The sequence below is a fragment of the Haemorhous mexicanus genome, chromosome 5 (assembly GCF_027477595.1).
Source record: "Haemorhous mexicanus isolate bHaeMex1 chromosome 5, bHaeMex1.pri, whole genome shotgun sequence".
NCBI lineage: Eukaryota > Metazoa > Chordata > Aves > Passeriformes > Fringillidae > Haemorhous > Haemorhous mexicanus.
This window is the reverse complement of record NC_082345.1, coordinates 52,539,400-52,557,181: the sequence shown is the minus strand read 5'-3', so window position 1 is coordinate 52,557,181 and position 17,782 is coordinate 52,539,400. Positions and strand designations below refer to the sequence as shown.

The window sequence follows — 17,782 nt, the reverse complement described above, 5'->3', positions numbered from 1 at the left end:
CTGATAAAACAGAGGAGCAAGGAAATATAATCACGTTGCATCTACTTCGATATTAGAACTTCAGCAGATTTATGAACTCTCATAATTTTATCATGAGGCATCTTTGTTCTTCTCTTTGACTTCAAAACACAACCAAGGCATCTGAACTGAAGACAAACAAATAAGACAATTTCTTGTGTTGGTTTCATATATAGAAAAAAAGCTGTATATATTCTCCCAAACTTTTTGTTTCCAAAGAAAATGGGTTCCTCACTGGCCTCCTAAATGTGTCAAGGCATTCCCTGTGTTCCTGCTCCTCAAATCCACCAAACTAGAGGACCTCGGGATTGCATTGCCATTGGTACCAGTTCTAAGAAGTAAGGTTTCCTTGACATGAGAAGTAGCACAGACAAAGGTGAAAGGGATACATGCCCATTTCTCATATCTCCCAATAGATAATGGTCAGATAAACACTCCAACACAGACCTAGGAAGGTTCCCCAAGGCCAAATAACCTAGTTGTAGTCATAGAAGCACAGACATCTGGCTTGGAAAATGATAATAGGAGAATTATTAAGGAACAAAATTTATTATTTAATCAAATCAAGTCTTTTTTGAGTCCTGACATTATTTTGATTTGGTTCTGCCCAGCAGTGATTTTAGTAGGGGCTAAAAAGAGGAAATCACCTTCCCCTACCCCAGCCCTACTGTGATGTAGCATAACTAAGTTGGGTAGATGAAGGAACACGAACCATTTTCTGTTCAGAAAATTGCATTCAGCTTTCTGTTTTGTGACAACAAAATGTTTATGCTTCTTACCATCCTACCAGCCAGTCTGAATTTTCTGCAAAAGTCCACTGTAAAATGCACAGAATTTCTCCAGCATTTATTTTTGGCCTTTCTTTGTAATAACTGAAAGACTCACTGCAACTTTGAGAAGGTATTTAATAATTGACTTTATTTCTTTCAGTCACAGAAAATAGAACTTTTCTGTAAAAAATAGATTAAAAACTCCTAATTCTGTTTGATAAAAAGTGAGTTAATTATACCACAGTAAATTGCAGCAGGTCATACTGACATCTGGCGGTCCTTCAGAGATACTAAAAATTGCTCCCAGCAAATACTCAATGCAGGAACAGTAAAAAAATGAAAATGACTTTGTGGTTCTCTTTGTATGTGTCCACATTTAGCAAGTATTATTCAGGACCTGAGTTAAGAGGTAATGAGTCCATGCTGAAATATGGCATTTAATTAGCTGCCATGTTAAGTCACATTTCATGCTGCCCTGGCTGCAGGCATTAGAAAGCCACAAGCTGTCATAAATAGCAATTAAAGAATGTCAAAGCCATCACCACCACTCTGCAACTGCTCTGTGAGTTACCAGGATATTTCTCAGCACCACATTTTTATTAAACAGAACTGCAGCCAATGGGAATAAAAGCATCTTATTACTAATATTGCTATAGTGGGATCTAGTAGATCCAGTCATGGACCAGAACTCCGTCACAGAAGGCACTATACAAACCATGAAAATGATGGCCCTGCCCATAGTAGACTATAGCCTTATTCTAAGACAAGGAACAATCAGCAGATTGAATGTGCTGCAGGCCAACACATTAGAGTCAGTCTCTGAGAAAGTGTCACTAAATAGGAACTCTTTTTTTAAAAAAGGAAGCAGAACTCTCCTGTGGTAGTGTAAGAGAACCAAATTCTGAGAAGTAAGAGCCTCTTTCCTGTTGAAACAGCATATATTTTGAGGGGGAAATATCTCTGCTTCATCTATGGAAGAGATTATTTATGTAACAGGAGAAGTTCCCCTAAATCAGGTACAGCAAAGGTCTTGGGAGACACACTGCACCACTACTGCTGCTATAAAAGGAATGAAAATATTGCCTTCTCCCCTCTGAAACTAGGAGGATTGTGTGCTTTTGCACTCACTGTTGCAGTCTGCTATGATGTTTCTAAATGTTGCCCATTGGAGAAGGGGGAAAGAAGTTATCTGATTTGCTCCTCCATGCACTAAAACACACAAAGAAAACCATATGAACTTTTGCTGTTAGCTGTTATCAAGAATTTCATTTCAGATCAAGAGAACAAAATCTTATCTGCAAAGGTTTTCCTGTCAATTTCCAGGCTGCTGATTCCATTGTAAGAGATTATCAAGAACTAGGGTCTCTATCATAGAGGAACAAAGTCCACCAGAAATTGGATAATAAAAGATATAAACTTCATCCTGAATCTGTTCAAGGAATGTGTAGATATTTTCCACACAGAGTAAATGCTGAAGGACATTTAATAATATTAAAAGCCTTTGGGGTTTTTTGTGACATTTTGGTTCATTTTATTTTTTCTGCTACAATGTTTTAAAATTGAGGTAGACTACCTGTGGTTTATGGCCTACATCAACAATATTGCCTGAATGATTCATTCAGTTTGCAACCCACCAACTTACCAGATCCTTTCCCTGTGTCCTCAGATGCAGGGAGAAAACATATCATAATCCAAATAAATTATTGTCACAGCTCAGCATTTGCTTCCTGAAGCCTGGCATCTTGTGCTCCCTATCCACACAATCAAAAGGAAAGAACCTTCTGACTTCAAAACCCAACACCCACTAACACTTGGCTGCTACAGGTCCATTGCATGAAGGGGCACAAACATGTTTTGGTGATCCATCCAAAAGTCCTGCTTAATGCTTTGCTTCCTCCATGCAGGATCCAGAGTTCCACCACTTCATGATGGAGAAGTGCCAGAAGAAGTGGCCAGCTTCTGGGATGGGAGAAGATGTGAGGGCAGGTTTGTGAGGGACAGGTTTGTGCAGCATGATGCTGGCAAGGAAAGGAAACAAAGCAGCTGAGATGAGGAATAGCCTCAGGAATCTGTTTTGTTAGGGACACTCGTCCATAAAGGGTCTGCAAATGGTCCTAGGGGTGAGCAAGGAAGAGATGCTTTTGAAAGAACAAATAAAATTCTCCAGGCACACAAGCCCAGCAAAAAAGGAGGCATGGCATTGAAAGAAAATGACAATCTAGATGTAAAGAACTAGTTTCTTAATATGTATGGAAGAGAAACCCTCTAAGCAGATGCTGATGAGCTGACAGAATATGACTGCATATTATGATTGCTCTGCAGTCACAGTTCTTCAGTTGGAATAAAAAATATCAATGGAGCTTTTTATTGTAACCACCCACTGAAACAAGCACATTAGGCTAATGACCTAAAACCAATAAAATGTCCCAGTTAGTCCAATGTTTATGAATTGTTGGACATCACATTTCATGTTACCACAAAACACCTGCACCAACTTTTAAAATTTAGTTCATTTTTGCTTCTTACTGACCCATAGGCTTTTAAAATCTTGCAGGTTGCACTATGTTACCCAGTTGATATTTATAATAAAGATATGTGATTATCAACTGAGAACTATTTCTAAGGAGAATTTTTTAAAACAAGCATGATATTATGTTTTTAAGGAGTCATAAGAAAGCCTGTGTGGCATATTCATCTGAAGAATGTACTTATTAACCAGTACAGATTACTGGCTGTCTATTTAGAAGCCAGAGTATCAATTTAAGTTATTTTCACTAGTGTTAAATTAAAAGGTGTAGTGAGTTTGAAAACTGAGTATGTTTTATGCATATCCTGGCCTGCTAAACTAGCAAAGCTACCAGTGTTGTGAAAGCCTAAATCACAATAGGAAAACTGTGAAGATTTGTAATCTTTGAGGAACACATTCATCATCTTCTATATTAATATAAAATCAGCAAGTCTTCAATAAGCTGTAGCATACCCAAAACCAAAGAATGCAAACCTGGAGAACTTCACAGGCACAAACACATTCAAAAAATGAATGTATGCTGAAAACTAAAAGAATTTGATACTGATAAACCAGAGGAGTCCAATTCTTAGATGTAGTAATATGCTACTGCCTCAATATCATTTCAAAACCCCAAATCTTTGTAAATAATGAACAGATTTTCAAATAAGAGCTCAAAAGACACTGCACAGGACCTCTAGCTCCAGCCTCTAGCAAAAGAAAATGCAAAGTTGAAACAGTTATGGAAAGTGGCTTTAACATCTGTTTCACAACCACAGCCTCAAGAGAATGTTGGAGAGAAGCTTTTGGCAAAATATATATTGACTTGGTCAAGAAATTCATATTGCTCTTCATCTCAGCTCCTCAACACCAAAAGTTCTTTCTCAGTTCTGGGCACTGAGGACAGCCCACCACTCCGGAGCTCTTAAGATCATTAAGATGTTTGCAACTGAGGTTTACACATATTTTCTAAATATTAATTTAGAAATTAATTATTTAAGAGAAACTACATCTGACAGAAAACTTTAGGCAAAAGTTAGTCAAGCATTGCTGAGGTATTCAATATATAGTAGCAGAGCATAAGGAATAGTTCTCTGTATCTAATTGTTATGTTACTAGGAAAGGATACTCAAAAGAACTTGCACACATGACTTTGAACTTTACATTTGAACATTACTTTATAATGTTGCTTTCCCTTCAAAACATAACTCCAGAAGAATTCTTGAATTACTCAGGAGCATGTCAGAATAGCCCTACCATGTAGTGAATTCCTGCTTATCATTGAACTGAAATTCTGTTTTACAGCCTATATGGAATGGTGCCAGTGGAGTGCAGACATGTTGCTTCTGTCAGTCACCAATACAGCAAGTCCCACTGGGTCACTCCAAATGCCCAGCAGGACACGTGGCAGCAAAAGCTGACTGCAGGAGTAAAAGGCCTTCGAGCACTAACTGAGTCCCAGGAATTAATTTTTTTTCTGCTTTTAAAAAATCTATTATTTTGAGGACATTCACACAGAATATGTAAAAAAATGTGCCTACAGAGTAGTTGGTTTGCCACACTCCTGTATCTGCGTACAAAAAAGACTAAGTAAATTCTATGAAAGAGAAAAATTTTACATTTTTACAGACTCCTGGTTATAGAAAATATATGTGTCTCCAGGTGAATATACCACACATGAAGCAATTTCACTGGCTGGTTTTAATAGAAATTATATTATATAAAGGAATACTGTAAGAGAAAATTGCCTGGATGAGGGGAGGTAAGCCTTGAAAAATTAAAAAATTAGTACCTGTATCTACATTTATTGATTACTCTATAAGGCAGAAATATTAGCTACTAGAAATTATTATCTCCCAAACTGCACTTTAATATTCACTGTGTTCACTTTCACAGCAGCAGAAGCAAGCATGCACATATGCCCCGGCTCTATCTCAGGGCATTAGTCCATTAATTCAAATAATGAGTGTTAGAGCAGCATTAACCTTGGGATAGTTTCTGTTAGAAAATACTCCCCACACTATCTTAACAATTAGTATTTCTATTTACACAATATGATAGATTTGTTATCACTCCCAATTTAAGAACAATTTTTTTATCCTTGGAAAATTTAAGTGCTGCTGTATAGCCTTTTTTATTGACATAAAGAGCCCAGCTAGTACAATAGTTTTACAATGAAAAAAAAATTTCTAATATTTAATCTGTACCTCCCATCTCATCGTAAGGCCATTTCCTCAAGTCCTGTTACTGCAGGCATGGCAGGAGAGACCAACCTCTACCTCACAACAACTTCCTTTCAGGTAGTTGTAGAGAGCGATGAGCTTCTCTCTGAGCCTCCTCTTCTCAAGAATAAAAAAACCCAGATTCCTCAGCCACTCCTCATAAAACACTTTCTAGACCTTACCCAAACCTTGTTGCATTTCAATGTCCTTTTTAAAGTAAGAGACCCAGAACTGAAGTAGTGCAGCCTCACCAAGGCTGACTACAGGGGAACAATCACTGCCCTGGTACTGCTGTCCACACTATTCCTGCTACAGGCCAAGATACCATTGGTCTTTTTGGCCACTTGGGCATACACTGGCTCACATTCAGCTGGCTGTAAACCAGCATCCCCAAGTCCCTTTCTGCCAAACAGCTTTCAAATCACTCCTCCCCAGGTCTGTAGTGCTGCATCCATTTGCTGCAACATGAGTGGGAGGACCTAGCACCTTATTGAACCTCTAGCATTTGTTCTCAGCCCATTGATGGAGTCTGTCCAGCTCCCTCTGTAGGGCCTCCCTATCTTTGAGCAGACCAACACTCCTTCCCAACTTAGTGTCATCTGCAGATTTACAAGGGTGCACTCAAACCCTACATCCGGATCAACAATAAAGGTGGTAGACAGGACCAGACCTAAAATTAAACCCTGGGGAACACCACCAGCAGCCAGCTGCCAACTGGATTTAACTCCATTTGCCACAATTCTCTGGGCCTGGCCATCCAGCCAGTTTTTTACCCATCAAAGAGTCCACCCATCCAAGCTGTGAGCAGACAGTTTTTCTAGGAGGATGGTGTGGGTTTGGAAGACAGTGCTGAACACTTTACTGAAGTCTAGAGAGACTACAACCACAGCCATTCCCTCATCTACTAATTGGGTCACTTTGTCACAGAAGACCAGGTTGATCAAAGCTTTGTAAATCCATATCATGTGGGCTGGATCCCCTAGCTGTCCAGCAAGTGCCATGGAATGGCACTCAGGATGATCTCTTCCATAACTTTGCCTGGAACTGAGATCAGACTGGAAAGCCTGCAGTTCCCTGGATCATCCTTTCAGCCCTTCTTCTAAGTGGGCATTACATTCACTAATTTCCAGTCAGCTGGACTTCTCCAGTAAATCAGGACTCTGGGTAGATGATTGAGGGTGCTTGAGAGAGTGATTGAGAGTGGTTGGAGTGCCACAATGTAGCCCTGGAGAGAGGCTGCTGTATTTCCCTGCCTCAAAGGTGTATTGCTGGCTCAAGTTCAATTTTTTTGGCCACCAGGATTCTAGTTCTTTTTCTGCAAAATTCCTTCCCAGCTGATCAGCCTAGTAGAGTCTACCAATCTGGAATACTGTATTTTTCCTTAGGTACAGGACTTGCCATATCCCTATTTTTTGTACTTTGTTAAACTCTCATTTGTCTATTTGTCCAGACCGTCAACAATTTTCTGAATGGCAGCATAGCCATTTGGTCCTCTGCAAACTCCCCAAGGGTGCACTGTGTCCTATCATTCAGGTCAGTACTGAAGGTTTTTAACTCTATTGGCCCTTATGTCAGCCTCCAGAACTAGTAACTGGCCTCCATCTGTACTTCAGGCCACTGACCAGGGCACTTGGAGCACAGTTGTTCAAGCAGTCAGGCCATTTGCAAGCCACATGACCATCTAGCCTCTACTCTGTCACTTATGAGAGGCAGTGCTGCAGTACTGTTAAAGACAGGATTAAAAATATCCACCACTCTTCCTTCATCTACCAAGCAATTCTTCTTATCATGGAAGGTATCGTGTTGGATAAGTATGACTGTTGCTACATGAACCCACACTGACTACCCCAGATCATCATCCTGGCCCTTGCATTAGGAAAAGGCTTCCAGAAAGATGAGCTCCATCCAGGTCCCAGGGAGTGAGGTGAAGTTGACTGGCCAATAGTTCCACAGATTCTCTTTCTTACCCTTCTTGGTAACTGTCTTCCAGTTCAAACACCTGAGCCCACAGTGCCTTGTGGGTATGTTTCTGTGGTCTGAATCCAACTCACCACATCCTGCTGAGGGGTGAAGAGAGCAATGCCAGCACAGCCAAGCATGAACACGTAATTATCAAGTATCCAGAAAAATTCTTGCTAACAACTCACCATGTTAGAACCAGCTAGAAAACTATCTGTATCCTTCTGTAAAGATTTGCCCTAAACCATTTTGGTAAACCACATACTTGTGCATGAAAGAAAGCTACACACTAGGAACCTCAGAATCTGAAGTGCTTCGCTCAGAGATCTCGTACCTCATTTGGGCATATAAAAGTTAAACACCTAAATATACTCTAATCAGCTGGGGATCTCTTCAGAGCCAGAGGAAAGAGGCAGATCAGAGAACAGTCCACTCTAAAGGCTCTAGGGCAGATCAAATGAATCCTGTTGTGCAACTGTTTCATTCTCCATAATATCTGGAAGCCAAAGATAACTGATTTAATCTTCAATACCTAACCTTTATACTCCAACATAAAGCAAGATGGTCTGCCTTATCACTTTATCTTCTTGAATTTTTAGCTACTTATAGAAATACAGAGGTTAAACATGATCAATAGCAGTTTAGATTCCTTAGGCATAAAATTTTAGATCATCAGTTCCAATTCTTCACTCCAAGGTGAGAGAAAAATATTTAGACTATTCATAAGAGATGTCAGGCTGATTTGTTCTCAGAAATTTTCATTAATGGTAATCCCACCCCATGCCTTGGCAGCTTGCTCCTGAGGAATCGTCATAACTAGAAATTGCCACAAATCTCAACTCTCCCTTAGAGAAAAGAAAGGAAGTTAAATTCTTGCACACAATGGACATGTGAAGGTCACTCTCTAGTTTCCTTTTGCGACCACTTTTAATCTCCATAATTTCTCTTTTAGAAGAAAACAACTCAGATGTTCAGTATTTCATCCTAAATTTTATACTTTAAACTTCTGATTATTTTTATTACTCTCTTAGCCCGCTCTCTGCAATTTTTCAGCATCTGCTTTAGCATGAAATACCCAGTATGGTGATCAAACTCCAGCTGAAACCTTACTACTGCCTGCCAACTTAGCAGAATGATTAGTTGCCATGCCCTCAATACAAAACTTGCATTAGCATATCCCAGAACGACACCTCTTGTGAATGGCTTAGCATTGTGCTGTTTAGTCAAAGACAGTTTGTATTCACTCAAATCCTTCTTTTCTCTGTTAGGTGTAGTACTTTGCTTTATACTAACTCTCAGCAATGAATCCTTGTTCTGCCATTTTGTGCAATGTCATCTCAATATCCATCATTAAATCATCCTGACACAGAACAGTTGTTTTCTCCTTATCCTCACTATGCACTCAAATGTATCATACACAAGGGAAGAGTGTTTGCTACAGAATCATTTCACTTTCAATTCAACTTTAGCAAAATAATGAGTAAAGCAATAGAAATTATACAGTCAAATATATTCTATACCAGTGACAGTGATGACAACCCATGAAGCAAAAATTCTTCCCTAAAGAATTAACCTTTCCAAATTCATGAACTATGTAACTGGGACAAGTAGAACCTGTGAATTAATACAAAATGTTATAAGAGACAACAACTTATTTGTCTTACATGCTTAATTGCTCATGTATAAAATACAAAGCATTTTAAATTAAAACAACTGAGATAAACAAGACAAAGGCTAAATGTTAAAATACAAATACATATCTCTAAGAGACATTCAGGCTAAAGAATGTAATATCAGAATATTTATAAAATTAAAAGAGAAAGTGAGCTGTAACAAAATGGAAGCATCTCAACCAGGGCAAGAGGTAATTAACCCGACTGATAAGGTACCAGTCTGCAGCAAAATTAAAAAAAAAAAAAGATAGAAAGGTGATTGTGCATTTAAAGACAGACACAATGTTAGCTCAACTAAAATGAAAATGTCCCATGAGGTAGACTTACAATCCAATACTTTGGATTATTGATTGATAGTACACGTGAGCTAACAACAGCAACAGAACAAAAAAATATCCTCACCAAAACCAGGTACTCTGTGATGCACAGTATGGAACAATGATGAACTAATAAAGAGCCAGACAGACATACTGAATAATCCAGCCTTAAGGAGAAGACTACACTATAATTTTCTAAATCATTTAGTCCAAATATTCAGTGAATGTCACTATAGTCATTACACAGTAAATTGCCAGGGAGAATTCTGTGTCTTATGAAGAGGAGGTCTAGAAATGCCATCAACATATGAAGATTTCATGGAGGTTTTCTTTTTTTTAGCTACATTTTTACTATTTTTAATATTCTTTTGTTTGTAAATTATATTCACTTATGCATTTCAGTTATCTCAGTATAGAAAATACACTTTCATTTGGGTGGGGGGAAACAAAGCAAGGGAAGATGTTTTCCTTCTTGTAACTTGCATTTGACACAATGAATGCAAAGCCTGAGTCTACAGGCTTTGTACTCAGAAAATAAAACAAGTTACTGCAGTTTTAAAGGGATCTTTCTCTGGGATCTCCTCAAAAATTGCAATTACACAAATCTTGTCTGTTTATTGCAGATGTTTGGGTAAGGAACAGATGTGCTTTTTGGCAATACAAATATGAGGACTTGGCATAATTAATTTGTCCAAGGACCTGTGTACAGAAATATTTCACTGGGTTTCATTTACTCACCTCCCCATTTTAGTGTCAAAGAAAAGACAAAAAGAGGAAACTGAGAGGTTCAAGTCTATACAGTTATCAAAACTCAAGGATACCTAGCTACACACACCTTTCTTCAAGTCATATTTTTTTCCATTTAATTGATCATCCAAAAGCCTAGATGTACGAAAGTGGAATTAACTCTAATGAATTAAACCAGAATGCTTTCACCTGTGAAACAAAAGTAATTCCCTGAGTCAGGTTTCAGTCAAATCAACAGCTAAAGTAGATTCACAAACAGCAGTAATGACTACTGTCGATATTCATAACCTCCAAGTTCCCAGAAAGCTTCATTAATTTTTCCAGTGTAGGGTTTTCCAGTTTCACCTGTTCTTACACATTACCTCCAAACTGAACTGTACAAGGTTTCAACTTTAGCTCACTTTTAAATTACAGCTCCTTTAGAGCGTATTTCTCCAAATTTAGACCAGTACAAATTCCTACAGGCACAGATCATCTGCTCTGAGGTTGGCATACAACTTCCCTGATCTGACAGTGCAACTCAAAACACTGGTCACTGTGTTCAAAGACTCAAAACATTGGAACCTGAACTCTGAAAAAAAAGTATCATCTTTAGTTGCTCAGAACACCTTGAAAACCACCCTGAAGCCTCACTCTGCTGTCATGACTGTTGTACTCCCTTTTCTACCTGTACAAAAGAACATGAAACTCACTGTCTCCATTGCTTTGGAGTCTGTCTGCAGCCACCATGCACTGCTCATCTCTTCTCTTTCCTTCCATTTCTTTTCACCTTAATCTTTTTCTACTATGAAATTTTGGTCTAATTTACTCTACAAATGTATGTATCCACTAAATTGGTGATAAAACAGAGGAGGTGTATAAAAAAAAGGTGTATACATTCATTTTTCGGGATTCAATCCAAGTAGTGGAACGCATTAACCTTTGCATTGCCTTAATTGCTTTTGTCTGTTTAAATGTTCTCACTTTTAGGTATATAGCAGTTTTTTCCTGCTTGCAGAACCACAATATTGGGAACCAGTGTTCCACATGTATTCAGGACTAAACCCAGCAATAAATAAAAATTGCTCTGATATAACATTTTTCTACCTAGTTCTCCAATTTTGTATATGTGTGTTACTCCCACAGGTTGTCACACTAGAAGAATACAACAAGTACAGGGTTTTGCTTCTTCTGGAATTAACTTGAAATCTGTGTTTATTGAGGGTAAGTAATATGCACACAAGAAACTAGCAAAAGACAAATGTTTCTCCCACCAATAAATAATTCAAGAAGGAATGAACAACATTATTGTCTTTTATTATATTTTGTGAATCAGGGTGTTAGAAATATTTAAGACAAATTTGCAAAACAGGACATGGATTCACTTTTTTTAAAAGGAGGAATAAAAACATGTATCATTAATTTTCTCAGGTTCCTCTATTTTTTGTCACAAATCATGAGTTTAAAGAAGTGCCATTATAGAAACATAGAATCAGAGAAGGGCTGAGGTTAGAAGGAGCCTCTTGGGATCAAGTTGTTTTCCTACTGGTCAGCCCCTATCTACTGATGCTTATGTCTTACCCAGTGCAGGGTGTTGCACTTTTTTTTCAAGAAGAGTTTCTCTGTTAAAGACTGGGGGTTTTAGTTTCTTTTTCTTGGATTTGTTGCTTTGAGCAGTTTTCAGGTTTTTTGTTTATTGGGGGAGTTTTAACAAGGAAAGTATAATGTAATGAGTTGAAGGCACATTTGGGACATTTATGCTTTCCCCTTGTTGAACTTGATGAGGTTCCCATTAGCCCAGTTCTCCAGCCAGACAAGATCACTTTGGACCACAGCACAACCCTCTGGGATGTAAGTAAGTCAGTCCTCCTGTGCCATCAGTATACGTGGTGAGAGTATGTTCTGTTCCATACTCCAGCTCATCAGTGAAGATGTTGACCAGGAGTTGCTAATCACCAGCCTCCAGCTGGATGTTGTACCACTGGCCACCACTCTCTGGGCCCAGCAGTTCTCAGCCTCCTGTCTGCTCAGCCAGCCCACACTTCATCAGCTTCTCTATGAGGAAGCCTTGTCTGTGCCCACCCATATACACATTTATTTTGATTTCAAGAAATCAACAGAAGTGATTATTTTACCACCAGGTTTATTTTTCCAAGGGAAACAAAAGTCAGATTTCTTAATTTTAGAGATCACCTTTCACATGATACTAACTTACATCTAATAAAAATAAGACAGCATCGAGTTTTAAGGGTTTGAAATACCTTAAAAATTTGGTTACCTTCAGAGATTGCCCACATGCTTTATTTATGCATCTGAATTACAGATTTGGCTGTGATGGAATTAGTGCCTTCAAGCCCTATTGGGAGGCACTGTTTGAAAACAGTGTTTTGAGGATTTTTTTCCATCAGAAATGAAACATATGATGTTTCCATTTCAGCCTTGCTTGCTTCGGCTGCACCTGAAGGCCTTCCTACAATTGTGTTCCCTCCAGGAGAAGAGCAACAGATAACTTTATAAGATTGCATTTCAGGTAACTGTCTCTTACCAGTCCTGATAATATCTAATTTACTGAAGTGAGAGCACAGGAGGACAGAGAAAAGTGAAAACAATTTGTTCTTGACCACAAGGCTTAGTATAAATTATTGGCCCATTCAAGGCAGAGATTTAATACTAATACTGTTGAAGACATGTCATTATTACTCATTAAGTTCTCTGTAGGCAAGCAAACTGCATTTTATCTATGTCTGTTTACTGATCAATTCACCAGGAGCTTTCTACAAAGTACTGTGGCTTTTGCTTTGCCAGCTGCAAAATTTTTTTAAGTATTCTTTTAATTATAATTAGACTTTATGAATAAGTTTCTGCACTTGCAAATATTTGCAATGTTTCTAGGTTTTATAAAAATTCATTGTGTTTTATTCAATTTATAAGATACACACACTGAAATAATTCATAACATATATGGACAGCAACTGTTTCTATAATTAATTCCTAAAACACACAAGTTTGTTTATGCTTTGCAATTAAGTTTAGCTACATTTCATCTTACCATATATCAAAGAAAAGGTCAAAACATTCAATTTAATCAATGCCAAACAGAAGCTATGTATATTTTTATGGTTCTTGGGCATCTTCTTCCATTGAACTATTTCACCTCATTTGGGAATTATTTGGACTTATTTTGATCTACCCAACCACGCAACAAGAATGCAGTGCCTGCTTTGATGTAAATGTCAGCTAGCTGTACCCATGCACAAGAGAAAAGGACTCGTGGCTCCCCATATCACTAGAGTTATCTACTGCACAGCACCCTTTCACATTTTCACTGAACCTGAAATTCCTGACATTGTCATCTTGCCGTGGCCAACAGTAATGTGTGAGGAAGATAAAGTGTGGGTATAGATGCCTTCAGTAAGAAAACAAGTTTTTAGCTGGATATTATTAATCCATAACAATGACTCCTCTCTGAGAGATTATAAAGAAATCAAGGACAAGGATCCTGGGAAGCTTGTAACATCTAGTGGTTATTTTGATGACATCAGTCACTCCTTGCTCTGTGCAGGCTGCAAGTGGCATGTAAGTAAATACACCCTTCAGCAACCTCAGAACAAGTATCAGAGTCTGCTCCAAGACAGTAGCTATCCACTTGCCACAGATAAAGCAGAATATAAACCAGTTAAAATCAATCCAAGGTTCTGCTACAAGCCTAAAAATTAATGCTGCATTTCAAAAAATCTATTAAGCTTGAAGTCTAAGAATTATTCAGTGCCTAACATGTCATCAGGGCTTACATGCAACAGTCATATCAGCACAACATACATCTATTCAAGACTAGATTTGCGTATTTTGAGCAAGCTCAGTAGCACTTCTCAGTATATAGAGATAAATCCTGTTATTACTAGAGACTTGCTGAGCCTTTAATAAATCTAAGTTGCTTGTTAGAAATTGCTTGCTAGCAAGAAGTGATATCATTCCTATTGCCAAAACCTCAAAACTAGGCTGCACAGAATATAACAAAGTGCAGTGCATGAATCAACCCTGAATTGGCATAAATCCTGACTTTAGAAAGCCTAATATACCATTTCATCTCTTAACTGCAACAGTTCTTTGCTGTGGCCTTCATTGTTTCTGCAGTAAGACCATGATTGATCATTAATATCATGTTTTCATGAGTTTGAGCTGTGATGCTAGCTTTAATAATTCTCTGAATCTGCTCTTACCTTTAAATACATGCTATCTCTCTTCTGCAAGCTGTCTCCCCCTAGGAATTTCTGGTGATTTTTTTGTACCTTTAAAAAAGAAGAAGGGTAAGAACATTTAGATTACCACCTCCCCCAAAACAAATCTCTCCTTTTTTGTATGACCTACAAAGCCATAGTAGAAAACTGCTATAAGCCCCTGGGTCCTCCTCAGGCTGAGAGAACTAAGGGAAAACACTGAGACTGAAAGCAGTCTCCAGTCAAATTTAATTTCAAGTAACAAAATTTTCTACATCTATAATATGTATAAATAAAATTATTCAAAAATATTATTTTAACTAAGATCTTACTTACCTGTCACACCACTTGACCTGATCCCATATATTGACCTCAGTGTGCAATAAGTCACTCAATAACATTGCAGGATAGGGGCAGGTTCATGGAAAAATCATTCTCAGTCACTATCCAGAATTGCTCAGTGGATTATTTGTAATTTGGTTTTGACTGTAAAGATTTCTTAGAGTAAGTTCATTAATATTTATCCAGTGCTCAGCAATCAGAATTTAAAATCAGTAATAGAAGCAGCACAATTAGCACATGTTCAAAGTAAGAAGGGTTATTACTGTGGTTAAGTAGAGTTGAAGAAATTTGTTTTACAGCTTAGAATTCATGTTAGTAGGGAAAAGCAGTGCTTAGATTTCATTTTCTCCCATTAAAGTGGACAGGAGTCTTGACACTGAGTTCAAGGACAGTAGAATCATACCCCAGAAAGATAGTTGTCAATAGTCAAGTTCAGAAGTCATGATTGAATATGAACTTAGCAGTAGAATTTTATACCCTCATCTGTAAGAAAATGAACAATACTATGGTTTTTATTCTTCTTAAAACTATTTCCAGGAAAATTATATATCTTAATCCTGATTTACTTTGTGTTAGATATTGTGTATTGAATACTCAAAGTGCTCTTCAACTGTCTAAATCAAAAAAGGACAGTGCTTTTGCTTCATCTTAGGTTTTAACCTAATTGTGGCAGGGCAGATGTTTCTAGGGCTTGTAGGTACCAACATAAAGTCAATTAATAAATGCAGTGATAACTAGGATTTATAAATCCATCATGTGAGTGAGATCAAAACTGAGTATATGGTGGGAGCATTTCTTCTTAGTAAAATAAGTATCCTGCTACTTTTTAATCCTCTAGCAATTATATTACCATGAAATGATAAACGATAATTTAATATTTGTACTGCTATATGTAACCAATAAGTTCTTCCATCCCCCCAATATATGAATAAGGAGCTGAAGAGTAGGTCAGCCAAATAACCCATCAAAAAAGAGTATTATTTTGTGTGCTTGTGGGCAGCAGAGTCATGAAAGAACCCCCACTCTAAATGGCAAAGTGACAATGCACCATGCAAGAACAAGACATTGCACCTATGGCATGGAGCCAGCAGGCTTTGATAGAGAAGACAAAAGCTCTGTGCTTTGCTCTGCAAATCCATAGAAATCCAGCCCATGTGTTTACATGTGTGCATATGTGCACAAACACTCCTGCCTAATCAGACATCCCACACTGCATGTGTACTTTGTATGAAAAATATAAGATCTTGTCCTGGCTTCTCCTTCGTTTCCTTCACTTGTCCTTCACTTCAGAGGTAGGCACAGGAATATATTTGTGCAGGCTGTAACATCCTTTTTTCCTCATTTAAACCTGGAAAATTCTGATAAGCACATTCTAGGGTATACAAGAGATTGATGTGATGTCCCTTTTTCTAGCAATGAATCAACTCTTCAGTGTGATACGTGTAGCTATTAATTATATAGTGCTCCCATTTTATAAAATCTGTTTGCAGACTCTGTCTGGAATACTAATTAATCATACAGTACTTATTATATGCTTTATTTCTCTGCAGCCTACATTCAGCTAGCCTCTGTTATTCATTATGGCTGTATTTGTATACCATATACACTGTTTAACCCTTAGCTCTTCCTGCACTGTACTGAACCCCTAAGACTCAGCTACAGAATCCCTAGCCAGGGTTCCTGAAAGAGCTGAGGGTCACTGCCTGACTAATACCTGAGCAAGGGAGGAGAACTTCACAGTCAGAAATACGTGTAAGAGAGATGATAAACCCCATGCCTTACATAGAGAGGCAAAAGAAAGCATGAGCATCCTCTCCAGGACAAACCCAGGGGTCAAGACTAGATTAAACATTTTCTGTGCAGACATTTATGCCACCTTCCAGGTGTATTCAGTGTAGTCAGAGTCTGATTGATATCACATGTTTCTAATTTGAAATCCCAAGGTTTATATACTTGTATTTCACAATTATTTATTCTATAGCCACTGATCTTTTAACAAGACACTTGATATTTGCATTTCAATCTGTTCTTTGCAAATATATTATTCTCTATTCAAAATGGAGGGGAAATTTCAGCTTATAGTGGTTAGCAAGACATTTCCCAATTGTTGTTATGGGATTTGATCACTACCTAGATGAGCAACCTGTCTTTAGCCCATTAACAGAAAAAAGTCCAACTAAGTGATTGAAACCTACAGTATGAATGAAAGAAACAACAACTGCAATTCTTTCTGTCGTCCTAGTTATTATTTTGTCCAAACCATAACACATACAAAAATATATTTTAATTCAGATAAGATAGAAAATTAGATGTCTCGGTTCCCCTATGGAATTTCTTAAGCAAAAGCAGAAGAAAAAATGGAAATAAAAATATTCTGGCTGTTGAGACCTTGCTGCTCTAGTTCTTCAGGAAAATTGATATTTAAGATTCACAAGAAAGTCAGATGTTCAAAAGCAACAGGGTCTGTGTATTCAGTTAACCAGGAGCTGGAACACCACTTTAGATGCTTTAAAGTAACACATGTAAGAGAGTAGACTAACTTATCTGAACTATGTTATGTGACCATAGAAAGAGTCATTGTGATGTTTTCTTTTAGTAATTCTCCCATCAGTAAATATACTTGATGTAAGAGAGAGCACTGCATAGCCTTAATCTCACATGGGAAACACAGATTTCTCCATAATTTCTGTACATCAGTGGATTAAATTAATTGAATTACATCTCATCCTATGAAAGAGAAAGTAGAATTTTGTACTAAGATATTGATTCAATGATTACTGCAATTTACACGGAAGATGTCTCAGAGGTGTCATCCTGTAACACTTCATCTTTGTTACAAGACACATTACAGAGAAGCCTCTGAGATACTGTGACTTGTTCCCAACATTTTTTCAGACAGTTTTCATGGAAGCTACTATTTCATGGTAGCTCTTTTTTCTCACCTCAGTTTCCATTTCCTTACCTATTCTTTGCTTTCCTCCCTTTTGCAGAGATTATATCTTACTAGTTCTGGGATCAGCATGTGTTTCTAT

General features: G+C 37.8%; 1 long non-coding RNA gene across 1 annotated transcript in view; it reads right to left on the bottom strand.

Moving 5' to 3' along the window:
• Positions 1 to 14,481, bottom strand: part of LOC132328122 (uncharacterized) — a 43,233-nt gene extending 28,752 nt beyond the window's left edge. Inside the window, exon 1 of the long non-coding RNA XR_009486697.1 lies at positions 14,412 to 14,481. This is a non-coding gene — a long non-coding RNA (uncharacterized LOC132328122). The remainder of the gene's footprint in view (positions 1 to 14,411) is intronic.
• Positions 14,482 to 17,782: the final 3,301 nt, after the last annotated feature.